Here is an 8,466-nt window from a genome sequence, read left to right on the forward strand (position 1 = left end):
ACACATCCCACTTCCTTGGGCAGCTGCTGGGCCTTTGCCAAAGTGCCTTGAAGCACCATCTGCACCCACAGCTGGGTATGTGGTCCAGGCTGGGAAGAGGCCCTGGATGGAACAGCTGAGGAAACTGGGGTGTGAAAATCACTCAGCAGGACATTCAGAAAGCAAGTCCATCCAAGGCAGGCAGGTGGCCTGAAGAGAGTACCCTCCAACCTCTGCACAGGAAACAGAGGCCCAGAAAAGGCCAGGGCTTGCCCAAGGCCCCAGAGCAAGTCCAGACAGGAACTGGGCCTCTGGAATCCCAGGCAGAGCCCACCCCTCTTGCTGCCCCTCCAGTTCTGTTAGACCAGTGCAGTACTGGTTCCATAATGACTCTGCATCTGGTTCTGACCATGCCCCTAGGTCCTGCTCAGGGAGCTCCATCTGGATTTACCTGGTGCTCCAGAGAGGTCAAGAGAGGGAGGGGGCAAGGAGTGATCCCACGAGGCTTCCCAGAGAGGATGCATGTGGTGGGTTCTGAAGAGTGAATAGACTTTCACAGCAAGAACAGACAGGTGGGAAAGGGCCCCACGAGTGTGGGAGGTACTACACAGTCCAGTTTGGTCAGACATCCCAGAACACTGTGAACAGACATATTCTGTGTGCCCCACTCCCACCCTCCCCCAGGCCAGGCCTGAGGAGGAGGAGGCAGGCTTCAGCTCAAATGAGGACAAACTTCCCAGTCAGACCTGGGGCAGGCTGCCCTGCAAGGTAATGAGCTCCTTGTCCCTGCTGGTTTGTGGGCAGGGGCTGGGTCTTAGTGACTGCCCGAATGGTGACTAGACTGGAGGGCCCCTGAGGATGTCTCTTCTGAGAACCTGTAGCAGGAATCCCCAGACCATTCACACATCGGATCCTGAAGTAGGCAACCCCCACCCTACCCTTGTCCATTTGCTTGGGCTTGGCAGGATCCTAGCAGCTGGAACGGCAGAGAGGGAGAGGAGATAATAGACAGAAAGACTCCTTTTGCAGATCCAGCTACTCCAGGTCCTGCCTGTGTACCTGGAGCTTCCACCCAGTCCCGTCAGGGGCTACAGTCCAAGCCATCACAGGGACTGAGGCCCAGAGAGGGACTTCTCTCATATCCCACAGTCTGAGAGGCAAGTCAGGGCTTGCTGGCTGACAGCCTTTCTCTAGGTGGCTCACCAAGAGCCTACTGAAGGTAAGTCTGAATTAGACAAACCTCTCGGGCGTCTTACTGGCCCTGCCTCCAGAGGGGCTGTGTATGCTGGGGGCGGACCCCAGGGCGAAGGAAGTGCTGCACCTGCTAAAAGAACCGAAACTCCTGTTCATCTCTCCCATATTGTCAAGTATCTGTCTCACCCTAACCTGCCTTCTTCCTGAGGCACTAGGGCTCCTGTTTCCTGGAGTTCTCGCCTCCGGGAGAATCTTAAGGTGAAAAAGAAAGTGTTCCCGCCCACCTGGCTGTCCAGCACATCTGTGTAGAGGCGAGGGATGGACAGGTTAACCTCTGAAGGACCCAGGCTTCCAGGTCTGCAGCCGCTCAGGTGGGGACGGCAACAAAGAGCAGCTTTGTGAGCACAGGCTTACACTCACACGCACTCGCACACGCCCCACATGAGCTCTTTCCAAGAATGGCTCTTCAAGCCTGGTTGCCAAGATAAAGGAGCCACTGGGCAGTCAGCCCCCAGGAGGAAATATCGCTCCTGTGGCCTTTGTTGTTCAAAGGGCTTTGCGAAATATCCAGACTCCTCTTGGAATGGATCCTAGGCTGGGGTGGTGGTTTCCCCACAGCTGGGGATGTGGCTGAGGGTGGCACAACCTCCCCAGCCTGGCAAGGGGAGGAGCGCCCCAGGGGACCAGGCTTAGAGTCATCAGCAGCCGTGGCAGCGGTTTAATCCTTCGCTTCCATTATTAGCTCACTCGATTCCCACGAGCCGAGGGGCAGATGGAGATCTCCCCATTTTACAGATGATAAAACAAAGGTTCACAGAAGCCTAGTTAGTTAGTTAGTTAAGTTGCTCAGTCGTGTCCGACTCTATGCGACCCCGTGGACTGTAGCCCACCAGGCTCCTCTGTCCATGGGATTCTCCAGGCGAGAATACTGGAGTGGGTTGCCATTTCCTTGCAGCTCATTAAACAGCCCCACAGTGACTGACTGCTAGAAGTGTCTGTCTGACTTGGTACCAGTCCCAGACTCAACTCAGCCCTGCCCCCAATTAAGATCTGCCCTGGCCCCAATCTGAGCCCCAACTCTGACCTCTAATTGAACTGTGTCTTGCCCTGGACTGAGCCCTACCCCTTGCCCTGAATGATCCCTGATCCCAGCCAAACACAAAGCTTTGACCCTGGCCCCATTCTGAGCCCTAGCTCTGGCTCCTAACTGATGTGCCCCAGGCTGATCCCTGATTCTAGCCTCAGACTTCTGGCCTTGTTCCAGACCAAGTCCTGATTCTTGCCTCGGATTGCCTCTCCTTTTAGCTGTAAGCCCCATGAGACTAGAAACCTGTGCTCCTCGTCCCCTTCACCTTTGTATATGTGTGATTATTCAAGTAATCTCTATTTTACTCACTAGACCCTCATAGGTCCAGGGAGGCTGGATCTAGTTTTGTTCACCAACACTTATAGTAGTGTAACCTTAGCAGTAATAAGTATTTATCGAGTATAAATGCCAGGCTTTGTGCTCAATGTTTCACAGATGCTATTTAAGTCTTTTGAAGTCACTGTTCTCATTAGGCCATTTTACAGACTAGGACATTGAGCCCCACAATGGCACTAGGAGGAGGTGCATGGAAGCGTAGTATGCTCTCAGCAGCTCCCTTCACCCATCACACCCAGCTGCCTGATGGGGGTGGACAGGGAAGACTCGGCTGTCAGATCAAGGGGAGGCATTCAGGCAGGTGGGAGAAGTTGAGATCTTTCCAGAGACTCTTGAGTTTCCAAAGCCACAGAAGGGCTGGGTGAGTCAGAACTCAGGGAGGTTGAGGTGAGGGAGTGAGAGCAGCTACATGACTGGTGGTGTGTGTGCATGCTCAGTCGTGTCCGGCCCTTTGCGACCCCGTAGATCGAGTCCAGGGCAAAATGAAAATTCAGGGTCCTTTGTTTAAAAGTTAAAGATTTTGAAATGGAGACATCAGAACAATACAGGGCTTAACCTCAGGGGCCTGTGTGTCTCCCAAAGTGTCCCCCAGAGAGGAGATGTTGTGTGAGGATGGGTGTATGGGGTCAGGGAACATGGGTGTTGAATGGCAGCTCGGGCCCTGATCTGACTCTCGTGTGGGCATCTGGGCAGCATCTTCAGCAGGCCTGGGGCAGAGCTCATGGAGAATCTCGGGCACCAAGCTGGCAGCGTAGCTGGGAGGCCTGTGTGTTGGTGGGGGAAGTTGGAGCTGCTGTCCCAGTGTTGGGGGGATGCTGTCTGGAGTGTGAGTGAGACAGGAAGAATGCACGTTTCAGGGCGGGGCAGGTGTACAGCCTCCCGGCGAGGCTGAGGACTTGTATGGGGTGGAGAGACAGACAGACACCCTGAGATTGATGCGATGCAGAAGTCAGCATGTCCCGTGTGTGGTTATGGCAGGGGTTGGGATGAGGGTACATGTGTCATGAGGAGTATGGGAGTGTGTGGGGATGACTGTGGATGAGAATGTGTGCAAGAGCCCCACTTGCCCTCCTGGGGTTGGCCCTGTCCCTGTCGTACGGGGGTCCCAGGTGGCGATGTCCCCCAGCCCCCAGGTCTTGGAGAAGCTGGGTCCCCTCTGGAGACATTCCTGCCTGCATGGGTGGGGCGGGGGGCGGGCGGTGTGCAGAGTCACACAGCCGCCTCCCAGGCTGCCGGGGTGATGCTGGGCCAGTGGTGTCAGGTTCCTGGTGGCGGGCCCTCCCTCCACAGCCCTCTGAGGGCCTTTGTTGGAAGTTCAGACAAACTTGTCAGGGGGGCGGGCAGGAGGCCGCCTCCTAATCGGCTTTCCCAGAAGGGAGAAGGGAATGAGGGATGGGTGGAGGGGAGGCTCCAGGGGAGGCTCCAGGTCCAGCAGCTCTGTGGGAAAGGGGGGAGGGGCAGGCCCAACCCTAAAGAGGTTCTCCGGGACCCTCTCAGATGGTGCCCCTTCCACAGGCCCCCGGGGGAACCCTGGACTGAAGGGAGATGGGCCAAGGTCCAAGGAAATAAGGATTCAGGGAGAAACTCCAGGGAGCACCCTGCCTTTCTCATCTTGCCCACTGTGGGCTGTCTGAGCACCTACTGCATGCTGGGCACAGATCACTCAGCCCCTCAACCTCCTCCAGACCCTTCCCTTCATCTCACCCAAGCCTCCCTGGAAGCAGACTGGACACGGTTAATGATTCCCAGTCAATAGAAGAGGAAACTGAGGATCAAAGGCAACAATAGCTGGGAGCAGCTTGTCCCAGCTCTGTAACAGAATCTTTTTGGCTTTGTAGTCAGTTTCTCTGAGGTCCCATCCTCGCTGTCCCCTGTGTGAGCTCACTTAGTGACATGGCTTCATTCTCCATCTCTGTTGACAACTGCCAAGGTGAAGCACGTGGATTCTGAGGTTAGCCAGGCTTTCACACCGTGGTTGGCCCATTACTAGCTGTGTGGTCATGGGCAAGTTATTTAACCTCTCTGTGCCTCAGTTTCTTTATCTATTAAATGGGGATAACAGTAATACCTACCACATAGCGTTATGTGAGGATTAAGTGACTTAATATCTGTGAGGTGCCAGTCACAGAGAAAGTGCCATGTAAGTACTTATTAAATAGATTAAAATCTAAAACAGTGCAGACAGGCCCCTGTCTTCTACCTTGATCCAGTACATCCCAATATCTTCCCTTGAACAAATTAAAGACACCCCAAAGATCAGCCTGAGCTCAGGCTCATTCCCCTCAACCCAGCCCAAGGTTCCCCCTGCACCAAACCAGAGACTCAGAGCACCCTTGACCCCTCCCAAGCCTGTAGTCCCCATGGTAATTCTACTTCCTAAATCTCTCATCAGTCTGACCCCTTCTCCCACTCCTCCTCCCCTAGTCCACACCGATGCCACCCTCCTCTCATCAGGATGTGACAATGGCCTCCTCTCTGGTCTCCCTGCCTCTTCTGAAACCACCATTCAGCAAAGGTATGGGAGGCCAGAATTTCCTAAAATGCAAGTCTGATCCCCCCCACTCCCCCAGCTCCTAATCTCCCTGGAGCTTGAGTTTCAGCTCCCAGCTTCCCTTTCCCTCCTCAGCCCCTGACACTACCCAGCCCATCCTTGCCCTTGATCCCCCATCACTTGGGACTCACCAGCCACAGGTCCTGCAGCTCTGAGGGTGCTATGCCTCCCAGGACTCTCTTCTCTCCTGCTCTCCTGGTGAACACTGGACCTATGGGACTCAGCCCAAAAGTCTCCCTCCCAAGGGGCCTTCCTGATCTCCCTGGGCTAAGTAAGCCAGGAACCCTACTTCTGGAACTCTGTGCTCCCATAGTTTTCTATTTTTTGAACCCCATATCACCCTGTTTTGTACTGTCTTGAGAGGACTTTGCCTTACTTGTTTCTATATACCAGTACAGGGCCAGGCATACAGCAGGTGCTCAGTAAATGCTGAGTGCTTGAATGATTTGAACTGCAGAGGTCCAGGGGCACCCTCTCCACCAGGGAAGGTGTATACTCAGGTCTGGGAGGGGCGGTGGGAGATTTGGGGCAGACATTTGATCCACCAGCCCCTCCCAGGGAGGTAGGAAGACAAGGTGAAGGGGGTGATCCCCGCCCTAATCCTCAGCCCCACTGGGGAGAGAGGAATGTGCCTCCTAGGGTCCAGCAGTGACCTGGGAAATGGGGGGTGGGGCTGGCCAGGGCCCCGTGGGTCCCTGTGGCCTGAAGCGCCTACACCCGCCCAACCCCCACCGAACCCAGCAAGCAGCTTCCTGCACACCATTCAACCCTCCTGGGGTTCTCCTCCCAGGAAACTCCCAGAGGGGATTCTCGCCCCCAAACCCAACCCTGAGCTTGCAACACTGCTTCCGGCTCAGGGGCCCTGTGCCGACACCCTGGGGAACAGCCATGAAGGCTAAGTAGGGGAAATTGCTGGTCGTTTTTTTTTTTTCTTGAAAAGAAAGACCTTCACAAATCCCCAGTCCATCCAGCCACCACAGCAGATCCTTCTTCCTCCTCTGCTTGCTCACCTCCGAGGACTAAAGAGCTCCCTACCTGCACAGGCTGCCCATCTCATTGGAGAACAGCCCTGGCTTTAGATCTAGTGTGCCTTCCTGTCGTTCCCACAGAAACTCTGTCTGCTCCATCCTACAGACCCATTCCCCAGACCACCCCGAAACCCTCCTAGTGGCCCTGGCCCCCCCGCTGCCCTACCACAGGTGCTTGAATGAGGACCAACAACCCAGAGGAGATGGAATCCTTCCCCGCCCAGGTCCCTCTGCTCCCTGCGACTCCCCAGAGGGCACTCCAGCCCCAGACAGGTGAGGGCCCTGGAGGAAGTGGCCAATCATGAGGCAGGTCTGCCTCCCTCCCCTACCGGCCACAGCGCTGAACCACCTGCTCAGTCCACTGCGGGCCCCTCTGGAAATGAACCTGGACTGTGGGCTGTGCTGCCAGATTCTCGTTTATTAGCCAAGTAGGACAAAGAACAGGTCACAACGTCACAGGAAGTCAGACAGACAGACAGAGGGGTACACGGGACAGAGTGTCATGCCGCACTACGCAGGGGGTGGAGCAGGGGAGGGGGCACTTGAGTCTTGTTTTCTCAACTAACAGAATAAATAAATACAGTACACAGTGGTTTTGCCACGGGCTGGCACGACCTCTAAGCACAAAAGGTCACAAAACAGCTGGTTTGGAAAGCAGTCTGTACAACCCGCTGCTGCGGAGTCGGGGTGGGGGACCCAGGCCCATGGACCATGCTCTGGGGAGGTGAGGAGGAGGGACACAGAGGCCTCGAGTGGGATGGAGAGGAGAGGAATGAGACCTTCCTGGGAAGGACAGTCAGAGCCTGACTCTCCACCTGCAGGTGACCAGGCCGCTCTGGGAGAGGCTTCAGCCTCAGTCTCTGGTGAGGTGGGACAGTCCCCAGCTCATAAGAGGCGCAGGTGCTGCTTACACATAAGCTCCCCTCTTGCTCTCTAACTGCTTTCGTTCACCGAGGCTGGTCCCCTAAACTAGGTTGAGATCTGCCCGGGGAAGGGGACCACATACACTTTCCCTGCCTTCTCTGGGCTGGTGGAATTGAATGAAGAAGGCTTGAAAAAGCTCTGAGGGAAGCTAGGCTGAGCCAGAACATGACTCCGGGGTGGACTTGCTCCTTGGGAAATCTGGGGAGGCTTCTTGGGGGAGGTGGGCATGTCTAGAGCTACTGGATTCCTAGGTGCACTGATAGTCATATGCCTCCAGGGACAGGCAAAAAGCTTCAGTCCTCAGGCCTGGGCTAGATGAGATCTCTTTCGTTTCAGAAACAGAACTTTCTGATCCCAGAGGATAAAACAGAAATCTCTTCTGTCCCCTAGAGTTGCTCTCTCTGCCTTCCTGTCTCCCTGCCTGTCTCTCCTCTGATCTCCGGTGGCTGTTAGATTCACCTTCCATATCCCAGATACCCAATCCTGGTTCAATTAATCCCCCTGTTCAGAAACTCTCACCTGCCTGCCTTTGTCCCTGCCACATCAAGGTGAGGACTTTAACCTGGATTCAAGAACCTTGGCCCCACCTCTCATGAAGCCAGCCACCATTTCCCCATCATCCACACAGCCTCACTCCATTGCTTTGTTCAAATAGCTTTTCTGGCCCAAGCTACCATCCCCCTTACTTTTTCCCCATTCAAAGTCTTCTCCATTTGCCCTGGCCCAGAACTCCCCACAGATCATGGGCATCGACTACTCTGCAAACCAGTCCTACCCGTAGACCCCCCTCTCCTCCTACTGGGAGAGAGACAAGCCTTAGGTATCTTTACCCTGGTTTTCAGATGCAGCTTCTCTAAGCAGGGGGTGGAAGCTTAGTGGTGAGCCACAAAGTGCTGGGTCTGGGGATCATGACCCAGAATCTGTGCAAGCCATTTTTCTCCTCTTGCCCTGAGCCCTGAGCCTACATGAAGGCTTGGAGATGGGGTGCCCACAGAGGCTGGACTAATACTCAAGAAAAGCAGGATCAAATCCAGATTGTCTCAACACGAAGGGACCCATTACACTTACTGGGAAAACTGAGACCCAGAGGCCGTGCCCAGGGAGAGGCTTGTGCCTGCAATACCCTTTGCTCCACAGCCATGCAACAATCATTCTCTAATTCAAACACTGCTTTGTGAGAGCCTTTTTGTGGTGGTTGTTAGATTAACTAAAAACCTCTACCCTGCAAGGTTGAAAGCACAGATGTGTGGAATGTTAGAGCTGGATAGGGTGTTACAGGCCCTCTAATCCAGGTGGGGAGTGGGCACAGAGGCTATGGGCTGACTCAAGGTCATACCGCTTTGAAAGGGAGTTTGCTGAGCTGGGTT

This window comes from Cervus elaphus, chromosome 20 (genome assembly GCF_910594005.1).
Source record: "Cervus elaphus chromosome 20, mCerEla1.1, whole genome shotgun sequence".
In the NCBI taxonomy this organism is placed as follows: domain Eukaryota; kingdom Metazoa; phylum Chordata; class Mammalia; order Artiodactyla; family Cervidae; genus Cervus; species Cervus elaphus.